At 37.9% G+C, this 15,000-nt stretch overlaps 1 pseudogene; it reads left to right on the top strand.

Annotated features, from left to right (window-relative positions):
* Nucleotides 1–15,000, top strand: part of LOC137649555 (prolyl 4-hydroxylase subunit alpha-2-like) — a 26,214-nt pseudogene that overhangs the window by 6,635 nt on the left and 4,579 nt on the right.

Genomic DNA, 15,000 nt, shown 5'->3' on the forward strand with positions numbered 1-15,000 from the left:
CTGATGACTTAGCTGATAGGCCTATAGGCTCCCCCAAACCCCCCATCCTTAGCTCAAAAGGGTGGTGAGGTTGCAGTGACTCAATGAACTAACAAGTTTGACCGGAACTCTAACCCCAGTCTGGTGATCACCAGGCAAAGGCATTGCCAATTTGGCCATCACATAAACAACATAGAGGATAAACAACATAGGTGACAACACATTCCCCTGGAGTACTCTGCTTTTCACTGGACATTCACTTGATAGGACTCCATTAAGATTTAACTTTACAATTGCTACTATTGTTAGTCTTAACAATGGTTGCCAACCCTTAGGTCAGTATTATTCTCTCCTTTGGGGTCACTATTTCCGCCAATCATCAACGTATGGTAATAGTGACCTTCCGCATTTCCTGAATGAGAGGTATTGCCAGCACTTATACTTCACCTTCTAAAGGGAAGGTTGATAAAAAAAAAAAAAAAAAAAAAAAAAAAAAAAAAAAAAAAAAAAAAAACACGAACCAAGTATGTATGTCTGTTTGTGTGTATATGAAGATAATGATGTTTGCGGGTGTGGACTGGCATAGAAAGGCCATAAAACAGACGGCAGTGGAAGGACATGTCTGAGGCCTTTGTTCTGCTCCGGACTAGTAACGTGCGATGATGATGATAATGACCATGATATGATGATGATGATGATAATAATAATAATGATGATCACGTTTAAAGCTCTAGATTAATGTCACTCGTGGAAAAAAAGGTAATATCTCTATATTGTGTCTATCTCTATATCATGTTTTATCTCTATATTATGTATCTCAACTCCCTTGGACTTATAGCATCTTGTTTTTCCAACTAGGGTTGTAGCCTAACAAGTAATAATAATAATAATAATAATAATAATAATAATAATAATAATAAGATACGACCCTCCTATTGTCAATCACCATTCCTATCTAACTATCTCAGAGGAAAGAGAGGTAGGTTCCCATAAACCGGGAAGAGGAAATCGCGTTCTGTCATGCAATGCTAATCATCAAGTTACCGAAGAAACGGACGGATTCGGTAGCGTGTCCCGTAGACGGTGGGAACACGGGCTAAGGAGCGGTGCTCTTGCAGCAAGCATCATTACCATATGTTACGTTATCTGAGTCACACGTCCCAGCGGATCGCGTCACAGTGCGTTGAGATACAACCGCTAGAGAGTTATGCGGTCCTTTGACTGGCCAGACAGTACTATATTGGATCCTTCTCTCTGGTTACGGTTCTTTCATTTTGCCAACACAGACACCGAATAGTCTGGCCTATCCTTTACAGATTCTCCTCTGTCCTCATGCACCTGACAACACTGAGATTACCAAACCATTCTTCTTCACTCAAGGGATTAACCACTGCACTGTAATTTTTCAGTGGCTACTCTCCTCTTGGTAAGGGTAGAAGAGACTCTTTAGCTATGGTAAGCAGCTCTTCTAGGAGAAGGACAGTCTAAAATCAAACCATTGTTTTCTAGTCTTGGGTAGTGTCATAGCCTCTGTACCATGGTCTTCCACTGTCTTGGGTTAGAGTTCTCTTGCTTAAGGGTACACCCGGGCACACTATTCTCTCTGGTTTCTCTTGTTTGTTTAAGTTTTTATTGTTTATATAGTGAATATTTATTTTAATGTTGTTACTGTTCTTGAAATATTCTATTTTTCCTTGTTTACTTTCCTCACTGGGCTATTTTCCCTGTTGGAGCCCCTGGGCTTATAGTATCCTGCTTTTCCAACTAGGATTGTAGCTTAGCATTTAATAATAATAATAATAATAATAATAATAATAATAACGGAAAGAACTTGGAACAGAACAAGTGTTTTGGTGCAGTGAGTGGTAACGTCCATGATTGGGGTTCGACTCCCGCTCAAACTCGTTAGTTCCTTTAGTCGCTGCAGCCTTGCCAGCCTTGTAAGCCATTGATGGGTGGTTTGGGGGAGCCTTTAGGTCTACCTACTGAGTCATCAGCAGCCATTGCCAGGCCCTCAGTGGTGCTAGCTTGGGTGGAGAGGGGACTTGGACGCTGATCATATGTAATATGGTCATTCTCTAGGGCATTGTCCTGCTTGTTAGGGCAATGTAACTGTCCTATGCCTCTGCCATTCATGAGCGACCTTTAAACCTATAAACAGTCGTTTGAAGTTCCGTTTATGACAAAACGAAGTTGGGAGGAGGTTATGTTTTTGTCCCTGTATGTCTGTTTGTCCCTGTGTGTGTTTGTTTGTTTGTGAACAACTTCCTGGCCACAATTATATTTATAGAATACTGAAACTTTCATGGATTAATTTTTATGTTGAGACGTGGAAGTGATTCAATTTTGAAAGGCCTAGATCAAAGGTCAAGGTCAAGATCGAGATAAAGGTCGACCGAATTAACCATAAGGCAAGCTGGTTTCGAGAAATAAGCTGCCGTGGCGGAGTTCTGCACTCTCAATATTCTTTTATACTATTATTATTATTATTATTATTATTATTATTATTATTATTATTATTATTATTATTATTATTATTATTAGGAGTAGTAGTAGTAGAATTATTATTATTCTTTATATTAAAGTTCACCTAAAACATTCATTTTGAACAACCAATTTTACACTACAAGAACACGATTGCACGATACACTTCTGTGGTTACGTGAGATAGCCAAGTGGAATGGTTCGATGCAGATCATAACGCATTCTTTAAAAAAAAAAAAACTCCACGAATCTATCATTATAAAAATCATAAGAATGATTTAGAAGATCAGACGAATAGCGTATGCAAAAACCGTAAAATGATAGAGAATATGAGTGATGATACAGAATTAAAGTGATGATAGTATATCTCATTTAAAAAAAACGGTTAAAGAGAACAGTTCTTTCACCTCTATTTTAACATTCGCGGGCTAAAGCTGTTAATTGTTCGTTGTCGAGAATTATTTTACAGATTTAGGATCTATTGCCTGATATAATTGGGTTACATACGTTGACTTTAACTACAATTTTAGAAAGTGACACAATGTTGGAGGGAGTAGAAGTTCTATAGGAGACTTGGACTTCTTATTAATAAACATTCAAGCACATACATATACACACACAAACATATATATATATATATATATATATATATATATATATATATATATATATATATATATATATATATATATGGATATGAATATACTATATATAAATATATATATATATATATATATATATATATATATATATATATATATATATATATGTATATATATGTATATATTTATATATCAACAACAACCACAACACATGCAACCGTTTCTAGTCCACTGTAGGACAAAGACCTCAGTCATATTTTTATTCAAGTCTGGGGTCTGACCAGTTTTCAACACCACGCTGGCCACTGCGGATTGCTCACGGTGAGAGATTTTCGTCTGATCGCTCACAGCAAACCAACCTAGTATGGATGGCCCTGACTAGCACCTGTGCCGATAGATAGATAGATAGATCTTGTGTAATTTGAGAGCACTCCAACTGCAATACATTTAGATTCAGTGCAGGAAGTTAATTAGGTTGGATAAATCACCCTGCCACTACAGCCTTTGAATTATAGATGTGTAATGGTGGTGAAACATTTTTTTTTTTTCGTTTTTTTTTCAGATTGTGGATGCTTCCTCATACGAAATGAAGGGTGTTGCCTTTAGAGGAAATTGATTTGGTTAAAATAAGCGTAATAACCTATTTTATTTTGTATTTATGGATGCTTAGGAGAAATAATGCTTTTATTGAAATGGAAATGTTTTCCATTTTTATAGCCTTCCCATTTGTTACTGTATCTTTTGTGGTGTTCCCTTGTTCCAAAACAGCAAATAATCAAGTAAATGTGTTATTTAATACAAAGAATAAATAGTTTAGATTCCACTTTATAGAGGAAAATTTACTTTTGATAATTTTAGACAAATCAATGTATTCTTTGCGGTGTTCCTTTCTTCCAATAGAAGATAATCAGGGGAATGCATTATGCAAAACATAGCCAGAACTGTCTTTGTCAAAAGTATGACTTTACATTCTTGTTTATGTGTTCAAGCATATGGCGCTCGAAGTGGTAGGGGTTAACTGACTCGCTGTACGAAATTGTAAAGAAATTGCCTGGTCGAGAGAGTTGTATTTGAGAAGGGTGTCCGAATGTGGCGAACCTTACTGTACTCTGATTGTATTTACATTACCTATGATTACTTCGATGGACTCATTCTTAGTACACAATTTTATAAAACCGTAATTCTAATCGGAAATTCTGCGTATAAATATAGTTCTCAACCGTATTTCAGTAAAATACAGGCGGGCGTAATTTTACCTTACTTTGTTATTATATTTTACGGCTGATGACCGTAATATCACACCTTAACGTCAATATATCCGTTTTTAAAACAGTAAAAACCTTTATAAATATAGTTCTCAACCGTATTTCAGTAAAATACAGGCGACCGTAATTTTACCTTACTTTGTTATTATATTTTACGGGTTGGTGACCGTAATATCACACCTTAACGTCAATATATCCGTTTTTAATACTGTAAAAATCCTGAAATAATTTTTGCCAGGCATTTACCATTTTTTTAATGCTAATTTCTAACAGTGTAGACCTCTCTAGAAATTACCAATTTATGTGCAATATGTTTTCAATATTCGCTTTGCATACCAAGACATCTGGCATGTGTTTCACTCGGCAAATTTCTTTTACATTTGAAAGAATGGATATGACTAGCTGTTTCTTGTTACATTCTTCACTGTGAATAACTTCTCTCTCTCTCTCTCTCTCTCTCTCTCTCTCTCTCTCTCTCTCTCTCTCTCTCTCTCTCTCTCTCTCTCTCTCTCTCTCTCTCTCTCTCCTAAATTTGTATTATATCAGTTTTTAAGTCTTTCATGTGTTAAGGAAATTGACTGACATTCATTAACCAATCAACCTAAAATTAATTTCAAACTAACATGGAGTGAAGAAAGCTCTGGGTGATAGGAGGATAGATGTGAGAGAGGCAAGAGAGCGTGCTAGAAATAGGAATGAATGGCGAGCGATTGTGACACAGTTCTGGTAGGCCCTGCTGCTTCCTCCGGTGTCTTGGATGACCGCGAAGGTAGCAGCAGAAGGGGATTCAGTATTATGAAGCTTCATCTGTGGTGGATAACGGGGGAGGGTGGGGCTGTGGCACCCTAGGAGTACCAGCCAAACTCGGTTGAGTTCCTTGTCAGGCTGGGAGGAACATAGAGAGGAGAGGTCCCCTTTTCTGTTTCATTTGTTTGATGTTGGCTACCCCACAAAAGGGGGGGAAGTGCCTTGGTATATGTATGTATTTAGTCTTGTTTAAGTAATAGATATAAATCACCAAAGATATATCAATTCTCAAAGCAATTGATTTTCACATTTTGGGCTACATTTGCCGTATTACAATTTCCATTTCTGATTTATTTCAATTGAAACATCAACACTCGCTTGAACATAGGGATGAAGTCTGGGCTTGAACTGTTAATTAACAGATAATTGCTTTCATAAATACTTTTGTACACTATTTACCAACTGAGGCGTCCACATTACTAAGCGGGAAAAATCAAAATCACAAGAAATCAGATTCAGACACTCAAATTTCTGCAGGTTTATGAACGAATTCTGTAAAGTTTTGGAGTCAATGCATATCTATGAATCCCTTTTATTGGTTTGTGGAGGTCTGTTGGTAACGTCCTTGCCTGGTGATCGCGAGACTGGAGTTCGAGTTCCGCTCCAATTCGTTAGTTCCTTTGGTCGCTGTAACCTCACCATCCTTGTGAGCTAAGGATGGGGTTTTGGGATAGACTACAGTTCTATCCACTGAGTCACATCAGCAGCCACCGCCTGGCCCTCCTTGGTCCCAGGTTGGGTGGAGAGGGGGCTTGGGTGCCGATCATATGTATATATGGCCAGTCTCTAGGGCATTGTCCTGCTTGATAGGGGAATGTTACTGTCCCTTGCCTCTACCATTCATGAGCGACCTTTAAACCTTTAAGTAGACTTTGAAACAATAAAAAATAGCCCTTTGAGCTCTGGGGACCCTTAGTTTAATGGTTTAAAGGCCTCTCATGATAGGCAGAGGCAAGGGGCAGTGGCATTGCCCTATCAAGCAGGACAATGCCTTAGACTGACCTATATATATGATCAGCGCCTAAGCCCCCTCTCCACCCAAGCTAGGACCAAAGAGGGCCAGGCAATGACTACTGATGATTCAGCAGATGGACCTACACGCTCCCCCCCCAAAACTTCCACCCTTAGCTCACAAGGATGGTAAATGCAAACACTAAAGGAACTAACGAGTTTGAGCGTGACTCGAACCCCAGTCTGGTCTTCACCATTCAGGGACGTTATCAAATGGGCCACTACAAACCCTTAATTAATTGGAATGTTTGGTGATTTCCATGTTTTTTTCTTCTTCTTCAATCAGGTACATCGAAAGCTGGGGAGGGGAAAACACCGATTATGTAAACAACCCAATAAACAGTTATCACTTCTTAAGGCGTCTCACCCCACGACTACAATCCCGTCAAAGATGCTCTCCACGACACGACAACCAAAGGTAAGGTTTTATTATTATTATTATTATTATTATTATTATTATTATTATTATTATTATTATTATTATTATTATTATTATTATTAGCTAAACTATAACCATAGTTGAAAAAGGAGAATGCTTTAAGCCCAAGGGCTCCAATAGCGAAAACAGCCCAGTGAAGGAAGGCATTATTATTATTATTATTATTATTATTATTATTATTATTATTATTATTATTATTAGCTAAACTATAACCATAGTTGAAAAAGCAGAATGTTTTAAGCCCAAGGGATCCAATAGGGAAAACAGCACAGTGAAGGAAGGTGTTATTATTATTATTATTATTATTATTATTATTATTATTATTATTATTATTAGCTGAGCTATAACCCTAGTTGGAAAAGCAGGATGCTATAAAGCCCAAGGTTTCAAATAGGGAAAATAGCCCAATGAGGAAAGGAAATAAGGAAACAAATAAGGATTAAGAATTAAGACACTCTTCCCTATAGACTATATAAAATTCTCTTCTTAACTTATTCTCTCTCTCTCTCCTCTCTCTCTCTCTCTCTCTCTCTCTCTCTCTCTCTCCTCTCTCTCTCTCTCTCTCTCTCTCTCTCTCTCTTCGTAGATTTTCTTCTTATCTGTTTTATCGTATGATACATTAACTTTGAGATGAAACTGAATGTTTTGGTTGAGAGATAATTGTACAATCACTCATATAAGTTGTTGGATGCCCAAGTGTTTGAGAGAAATTTCCATTTCACCCATTTCTAGACGACAGGTGTCTAGGGGCACAAACTTATCATAAATATTCAACTGTGGTTTAGCACTTCCCGATACCTGTCGCCCAGAAAGGGGTGAAGTAGAAATCTCTCTCAAACAACCGGACATCCACCAACTTAATTGAATAACTGTACATTCGGCAAAGTGACTTGGATTTTACAGATTATCAAAACATTAATGAGCCCCTCTGGCGTCAGTTTGAGCAAACAATAAGAAGTTTCATTCGTATCTCAGTGTCAGCGTTCATCAAGGCTTCTGATCCTTGTACACGCCCCTAAAACTGAGTTCTTTCTTGTAATGTAGCAAGACCTAAGTAGTGTCCAGAGACTTGATTACTGGTATGGCATAGATCTAGGCCTAGGCCGTATTCTGGGAGTGCCATTGAACTGGGCCATTTAAAATCTAAAGTTAAGCCATACTTAGGTCTTGCTCATGTGCCATCTTAGCATCTAAATGGATTCAATGGCATTCTTAATGTTTATGATATGATTATCCTCATATTTCAATTACGAATTAACTTAAAAATGCAGTTCACCGTCACTTTGACTGGTTGATAACCCGAACACCATTTCCTTTTAACAGCGGTGCGCGCAAACATCACCTTACTGCGGGAGAGCGTCGACGCCCCTGTGGAGGCTGACGTCAACGGGGCTGCCTACGCCTTAGTACGACTTCAGGATACTTACGGCTTGACGTTCGACGATCTCGTAGAAGGGGACATCCAGGGCACAAAGGCCGTCCAAGAATTAACTGGTGAGTTTGGGTTATTGATTCCAGTTTTTCGAGAGAATAGAGATGAAAATGCTGAGCTGGATTATGGGAATATCACTGCTTGAAAGATTGGAAAATTAAGGAAGAGGAATGGCAGGCGTAGTGAAGATATCAGAGTTGCACAGCTGAGATGGTGTGGGCTCGTGTTGAGGATAAATGGTTGGAAGGGAGTGAAGAGGGATTGGGAAGAACTTGTTATGGGGGGGGGGGGGGGTCGGGGTATGACCAAGAGGTAGGCAGAGAATTAGAAAGTGAGATAAGGTGAAGGATGATATGGAGAGAAAAGTTTTGTGGAAGAGTATGCCTTTGATAGAAGGTATCAGAGAGGGAGTGTCAGGATGAATATGGTGGGGAGGGAGTGAGGAGGGCTTGGGAGGAACCTGTGAGGAGGAGAAGATCAAGATGGAGGCAGAGAATTAGAGGGTGAAATAAGGTGAAGGATGATATTGAGAGAAGAGGTTTGGTGGAAGAGGATGTCTTTGATGGAAGGCAATGGAAAGTGTGCATCAGGCAACCGACCCGTTAATGTAGGGATAACGGTTGGAAAGAAGAAAGATAATGTAAAGGATGACATGGAGAGAAGAGTTTTGTGAAGAGGATGCCTTTGACAGAAGGTATTAGAGAGGACTCATCAGGCAATCGACCCCTTAATGTAGGGATAACGGTAGGAAAGAAGGTCATAGTTCTTCTTAGATTAATAAGAGATAAAGTTTCCTTATGGATATTTTCATGCGAATCCAATATACAGGTAAAAACGAAGGGTCTCTCGTGTCAAATATATTTTTATAAAGTAAATTCTACTAGATAAGAGATAATTTGATAGATACATTTATTCAAAAACTAATGAACCAATTAAGAAATTTAAAAAATTGGGTCAGGTCATTAATGAGAAGGTTAATATTGTCTCTCCTTGAATTAAGGCTAAAGAAACTTTAAAGGCAGACGGAATTTTAATATATATTCTCTATAAAATTTTCAACATGTAAATAATAATTTGGAATTAATTGAATGTAGAGTTAAATTAAATAAAAAAAAATCTAAAATATATTTCGAAGAAACTACGGATTAATTTTACCGTATTAAATACGATCCTAATTTTTTTTATTATAAAGCCAGAAATTGATTAACTGATTAATTAATTAATTAATCTCCAGAGGGAGAGCTAAACCTAATATCGAGGTAGGAGGAAGGATTACTAGTTAACTGCCTGTTGGAGTCACTAAGAAATCTGCCTTTATATCGTATATTACTGTACAGAGAGAGAGAGAGAGAGAGAGAGAGAGAGAGAGAGAGAGGGACATTATAGAGCTTTCTCTAGCAGATGTACGCAAGGACATTAAGAGAGAGATAAAGATAGACAGTATATGTAAAGCTTTCTGTACCATAGAACCCAAGGCCACCACTGAGAGAGAGAGAGAGAGAGAGAGAGAGAGAGAAAGGTTTTGAATAAAACAAGGAATAATAGGAGTGAACAGAGAGAGAGAGAGAGAGAGAGAGAGAGAGAGAGAGAAAGGTTTTGAATAAAACAAGGAATAATAGGAGTGAACAAAGAGAGAGAGAGAGAGAGAGAGAGAGAGAGAGAGAGGTTTTGAATAAAACAAGGAATAATAGGAGTGAACAAAGAGAGAGAGAGAGAGAGAGAGAGAGAGAGAGTAAGGTTTTGAATAAAACAAGGAATAATAGGAGTGAACAGTGAAAGAGACAGATAGATAACGATGTCCATACGAAAAGGTGAAACTATAATTGTACGCGAGAGAGAGAGAGAGAGAGAGAGAGAGAGAGAGAGAGAGAGAAAAGAAGGTTTTGAATAAAACAAGGAATAATAGTAGTGAACAGAGAGAGAGAGAGAGAGAGAGAGAGAGAGAGAGAAAGGTTTTGAATAAAACAAGGAATAATAGGAGTGAACCGTGAAAGAGACAGATAGATAACGATGTCCATACGAAAAGGTGAAACTATAATTGAACGCGAGAGAGAGAGAGAGAGAGAGAGAGAGAGAGAGAGAGAGAGAGACTTTTATTTGTATATACTTTAGAGTTAATGTTTATAAACCTTCGTAATGATCTTTCTCAGCCGACGACTGCTTCCGCCTGGGCCAGCAGAGTTTCAAGAATCTGGAATTCGATCTTAGCCGCAAATGGTACGAGAAAGGACTGGAATTGCTGAGGGCGTCCCAACCCTTGAGCTACGCCGTGCAGAAACGCATTGAAAAGATCACCAAGCAACAGGCAAACAGGGCCTTGATGGTAAAGACTGTAATGAGAGAGAGAGAGAGAGAGAGAGAGAGAGAGAGAGAGAGAGGGGGGGGGTGTTGAGGATGATTCGTGACCGTCTCTTTCAATATGTCTATCTTTTTCAGTATAATAATAGTTTTAATAATGATAGATTTAGTAATTTTGATACTTATTATAATTCTAATAATGATAATAATATTAATGATTCTGATGCTTCTTATAATCTTAATGATAATAATTATTTTATTAATTTTGATCATTATTATAATTTTAATAATGATTTTAATGATAATAGTAATCTTAATAGTTTTGATATCCATTTTAATCTTAATTATAATAATGTTAATATTTTTTTAATATATATAATCTTATTAATAATAACAATAATAATAATAATAATAATAATAATAATAATAATAATAATAATAATAATAATAATAATAATTTTAATAACAATAATTTTAATAATCGTCATAATTTTGATCACTTTAATCATTCCAGAGGCAGTTTGTGACCCAGATGGCCCAGAAGTCCGACGACCACGTTCTGGATCAGTTCTCAGGCTTGGGCATCCCGACGTCCTTCCAGAAACAGATCTACGCCAAACACGAAGATTTCGACCAAGTGGATAAACTAGATGACTTGTATCGACGGCTCTGCAGAGGAGAACAATTACAGGTTATTATTATTATTATTATTATTATTATTATTATTATTATTATTATTATTATTATTATTATTATTATTATTATTATTATTATCACTTGCTAGGGTAGGGTAGGAGAGACTCTTTAGCTATGGTGAGCAGCTCTTCTAGGAGGACACTCCAAAATCAAACTATTGTTCTCTAGTCTTGGGTAGGGCCATAGCCTCTGTACCATGGTCTTCCACTGTCTTGGGTTAGAGTTCTCTTGCTTAAGGGTACACTCGGGCACACTATTCTATCTTACTTCTCTTCCTCTTGTTTTGCTGAAGTTTTTATAGGTTATGTAGGAAATATTTATTTTAATGTTACTCTTTCTAAAAAGTTTTATTTTTCCTTAAGTTTCCTTTCCGCACTGGGCTATTTTCCCTGTTGGAGCCCCGGGGCTTATAGCATCCTGCTTTTCCAAATAGGTTGAAGCCTAGCAAGTAATAATAATGATAATATAATAAGCTACAACCCTTGCTTTTCCAACTAGGGTTGTAGCTTCATCGTTGCGTCTTACGAGAGGCCCTTTACGTCAATAGGCGTAGGAGGAAATGATGCAGTTACAGCCCTAGTTGGAAAAGCAAGATGCTATAAGACCAAGGGCTCCAACAGGGAAAAATAGGCCAGGGAGGGATGGTATTATTATTATTATTATTATTATTATTATTATTATTATTATTATTATTATTATTATTAATTGCTAAGCTGCAATCCTCGTTAGAAAAGCAAGAGGCTATAAGGCCAATGACTCTAACAGGGAAAATAGCCCAGTGAGGAAAGGAAACAAGGAAATAAAAGATTAATTAGCAATTAAAATAGAGTATTTAAGAGCAGTTACAACAATTAGAACAAATAATTCTTATATAAACTATAAAAACTTCAACGAAATAAGAAAAAGAGAAATAAGATAGAATTGTGTGCCCGAGTGCACCTTCAAGAAAGAGAACTCTAACCCAAGACAGTGGAAGACCATGGTACAGAGACCATGGCACTACCCAAGACTAGAGAACATTGGTTTGAGTTTAGAGTGTCCTTCTCCAAGAGGAACGGCTTACTTGATTTAGACATTAAACAGTGGTTATATGACTTTTGGGAGTTAAATGGCAGGACAGGATTAGAAATGAAAGAGATTACTCTAGTGTAATATGAGGAAGAGATCATAGCGAGGGATAGAAGGAGATGGTTTGGACATGCTCTTCTTCGCATTCCCAAAGATTAATTCACTAAAGTTTTAACTGGACTTCACAAGACACTAGAAGAATTGGAAGACCAGGTCATCACTATGAAGCGTGAAGTAGGAGTTGATGAATGGAGAAGTATTGATTTGAAAGCTCAAGATGGAGACGACTGACGAAATCTAACCGAGGCCCTTTGCGATCAAAAGGCGTATGATATGATGATGATGATGATGAGTGAATTTCTAGAATTAGTAAGATATCCAGTGATTATGGTTTTACCATCCATATTTCTCCCGATAACAGAGTTCTCTGAGAACAGCTATTTTTCATCATCATCATCGTCATCTCCAACGCCTATTATTATGAAGACGGAAATATAGCAACGTGTCTTTTTGTCCTTTGGCACACCAAGATCTTCTCTGTGAATATAATAGAATTTAGTAATATTTTCAGTTAGACTTACATAGTATTTCGTTATGTTTCATCGAACATAGGAATTCAGAGAAAATATCAGTCGAGTACTAATCTTTTCTAGATTTTTCACACCATGGGACACTTTTAAGTTGAAACTTGTTCTTTTTTATGTATCTTTTTACAGCATAGTTCAATCTTATACCTTTTCCGATGAGAAGCTTTATCATATTTTGTTTACTGTTATTTGTTCGTTATTAGGGTTGTAGTGGCCTATTGGAAACGTCCCTGTTAGGTGATTTGCCGGACTGGGGTTCGAGTCCCGCTCAAACTCGATAGTTTCTTGTAGTGTCTACAACCTCAGCATCATTGTGAGCTAAGGATGTGGTGTTTGGGGGAGCCTATGGGTCTACCTGGTAACGCCAGCAGCCATTTCCTGGTCCTACCTGCTCCTAGTTTGGGTGGAGAGTCAGTCTCTAAAGCATTATCCTTCAAGCTAGGGTAATGCCACAGTCCCTTACCTCTCCCATTCATAAGAGGCCTTTAAACTTCAAACGCGCGTTAGACATTAAAATTGTACCAATGATTATGATTAAACTATAACCTTAGAAAGCTTATCAACCTAAACTAATCTTGAGACTTCTGGGTTTCAAAATGTGAAAATAATAAGACCTGGTGAAATGACTTATAATCCTCATCATCATCTTCTCCTACGTCTATTGACACAAAGAGCCTTGGTTAGCTTTTAAATTAATACTTCTCCATTCATCATCTCCTACTTTGCGCTTCATAGTCCTCAGCCATGTAGGTCTTCCAGCTCTTCTAGTGCTTTCTGGAGCCCAGCTCTGAACATTAATGGAGTCTTATCAAGCGAATTTCTAGTGAAGAGCGGAGTACTCCAAGGGAATGTGTTGTCACCTATGTTGTTTATCCTCCTTATCTGACCATCCTCATTTCTTCTCAGCCTCCTGAAGCTTACATCGGCCTCAAATGTGGCTACATCTTCGGCAACTCCGGACGCTACAAGCTGATGCCTTTCAAAGTCGAGTTGATGTGGCCTGACCCAATCATCATCGTGTACCACGACGTCCTCTCGGACGACGAGAGCAGACTCCTGAAGGAGATCTCAATGCCTAGACTTGCCACCACCATGGTCCACTCCTTCACCACCCACGAAGCTCGGAAATCTCTTGCTCGCATTGGAAAAACGTAATAATCCTAGCATAGGGAACATATTGAAGTAATTCATATTTTGTAATTTTATCCATATTTCCTTACTATCGAGAAGTATTAATTTCTTTAAGTACTTTGTATTTTATGGATTATGTACATATGTTAATACATACATACATACATACATACATACATACATACATACATACATGCATGCATACATACAGTACACACATGCATACATACATACATTTACAGGAGGATGAACTGCTGGTCAGAAAGATGGGAGCAATTTGTGACCTATCAAATGTGCACATGCGTTTGTGTGTGTGTGTGTGCGTGCGCGTGTGTGTATGTGTGCAATTAAACAAACATATATTACTGGCGTTGGCATAATAGCATGCCTTTTAATTCATGAAAATAAAACATTATTCCAATACTCCATCACTTGCAAATAATGGGTTAAAACACAAGGACAAAAATTAACACAAGTTACTGTCTTTCTATTATCTCTTTGCCTCTCTGTATGCTCTCGCAGTTATCCCTCATACTCATCTCCAAGAACTTCTTCCCTTCACTAATTTTTAATATTTGTTCTTCAGAGCCTGGGTGAGACGTGAGGACGATGCCAAAGTGGCGAAGATCTTGGATCGCATAGATGATATGACCGGGCTCTCCACGGAGACGGCTGAACCCCTGCACGTCCTCAACTACGGAATCGGAGGCCATTACGACGCTCATGTGGACTTCTTTGACTTGCGCAATGTAAGTTTCATTCTTTCAAGTGACGTTCGAACGTGAGAACGGGGTATTTGGTTGCCGAACACGTTCGTCGAACGGTTCGAAAAGAAAGTCTGTTCTCGCCTGACTTTTGTGGGCGGGGCTTCATTGTCCACAACCCTTATGCATTTGTGGCTGACTCCACCTCTTCGAACCGTTTGACAAACAGGTTCGACAATTGGGTTCGACGAACCGTTCGACCGTGTAAACCCTGCTTTAAAGGTTTTCTTCTTCTTCTTCTTCTTCTTCTTGAAGGTGATCTCACAAGGAACTTAGACGTGAATATCAACCTCTTCTTCTTCTTCTTCTTCTTCTTCTTCTTCTTCTTCTTCTTCTTCTTCTTCTTCTTCTTCTTAAAGGTGATCTCAAAAGATAAACTTTGACATGAATGTAAGCTCAATGAATTATATTTTTTTTCTGACTATCTACTCAAGCAC

Source organism: Palaemon carinicauda, chromosome 11 (assembly GCF_036898095.1).
Source record: "Palaemon carinicauda isolate YSFRI2023 chromosome 11, ASM3689809v2, whole genome shotgun sequence".
In the NCBI taxonomy this organism is placed as follows: domain Eukaryota; kingdom Metazoa; phylum Arthropoda; class Malacostraca; order Decapoda; family Palaemonidae; genus Palaemon; species Palaemon carinicauda.